This window comes from Drosophila innubila, chromosome X (genome assembly GCF_004354385.1).
Source record: "Drosophila innubila isolate TH190305 chromosome X, UK_Dinn_1.0, whole genome shotgun sequence".
Taxonomy (NCBI): Eukaryota; Metazoa; Arthropoda; class Insecta; order Diptera; family Drosophilidae; genus Drosophila; species Drosophila innubila.
In genome coordinates this window covers 27,267,892-27,269,832 of record NC_047626.1, presented here as the reverse complement: position 1 = coordinate 27,269,832, position 1,941 = coordinate 27,267,892, and positions in this window count along the sequence as shown.

Genomic DNA, 1,941 nt, shown 5'->3' with positions numbered 1-1,941 from the left:
CTGTGTTTGTGTGTGTGTGTGTGTGTGTGTGGGAGTCAAAAATATTGCACATTAGGGTGTTAAGCTGTGAAGTGCTTGACTGCCTTCGCCTGTCTTTGGTCCTGCTCCTGCTGCTGTTTCTGCTCCTGCGCCACATTGAGCACGTCTGTCTGTCTGTCTATCTGTCGTGTGTGTGTGTGTGTGTGTGTGTATTGGTGTTTGGGCCGCGCGCGCTCATTTGTCTGATGTTTCACTTGTCAATGTCGTTGTCCACTGCTGTTGGTCGTCTCACGATACGCGACTCACGAAACACGACTCACGAGTGTCCTGTCAACTGTCCCCAGTTAATGTTTTGTCTTTTTCACGTTTCCGATCACTCAGCTAGCGATTTAACTGCTGCATTTACAATTTTAAAAAACTCCTTTAACAATTAAAACAATTAATATTTACAAATTTTTATTCAAAAATTTTTTAATTATTGTAAATTTTTTTTTGGTTTATTTCATTTCATTAACTAAAATATTCGTATTTATAGCTAAAAGTTAATATAATTGAAGTATTTTTAATTTATTTTTGACTCTTTATGTAAGCTTAAAATATGCATAAATTTATATTAAAATACGTCTTTTACAACTTACTAATTTTTTTACTATTTTCTAATTATTTATTTTTTATTTAAAAAAAAAATAGTAAATGTTAATATAATTTATGTATTTTTAATTTATTTTCGACTCTATGTAAGCTTAAAATATGCATACATTAACATTAAAATACGTCCTTTATAACTTATTCATTTTTTACTATATTCTTATTATTTATTTTTTATTTACAAAAAAAAATAAAATTAGCGACTAGACTTCAACTAAGCTAACAAATCATATAAAAACATCCTGAAGTCCTCAGTTGCTATGGCTACACCATTGTACTTAAGAGTGAATACAACACAATACAATTTAAAAAAAATATATATTTTTCATTTCAATTAACTTAATTTGATAACGTTGTGCTTTTTCAATATTTTGTTTTCTTTTACATTTGTTGCACTAATCACAGTAATAGTTTATTGAATCTTAGTTATATCAAAGTAATTTTGTTTTGTAGTCTTTTTAAATATTTCCGGCCATTTATATTTATTCATGTAATTTTTAAAATATAACGTTTATTTTTTTTGTTCCTGTTCCTTTATTATTATTATAGTAAATTATTATATTCTTTTATTTATTATCTTTTGTTTATTATCTCAGCTTAAGCTCTTACAAGTAATGTTTAAAATTTTAAAATCATAAATGATGTTTTAAATATTAAGTAGCGTATAATTAACATTATTTATTATTTTAATATTTTTAATATTTTTGTATATATATATTTTTTGCAAATTCAGCTCAAAGTTTGTAAATGATAATAAAAGTCATGTTATATTAGCAATATTTTAAATATTTAGTAGCTGCTGATTAACTTTGGCTTTAGGCCAAAAATCGTCAACTGGGTTTCAGTTCGCTTTTTCTTCGAATTCGTCTTAAACAAACTTTTACTTGGGCGCTGTCAAATTGTTGTGCCCTGGGCTCCAATCTGGGCAAAGTTTAAGGTGGAAGCGGGGAGGGAGTAGGGATGTGTCAGCTGCCCCAATTGCTTATATCGGCAGTGGTAATCTGCGTGCTGCACATTCATATCATTTGGCCAGGGGGAAATTACCTTTAACCTCCGGAGGCTTCTTTGTCCCCTCTCTGCTCTCTGTTCTCTGCTCTCTGCCCTCTACTCGCTTCTCTCCACTTCTTTACAGTGTTTCAGCTCCATTTGTTATAGCTGAGGCGAACCCCAACAAATGTCAGTTATCAAAAATCGCAGAAGCAAACAAACAAGTAGCAAGAAAATGTTGGCCAAATGCATGATAAGGCCAGCACACCACGCCCACTTCAGCACCGAAGGGAGAGGGTGAGGGTGGAGGGTTGACATTCGATGGCA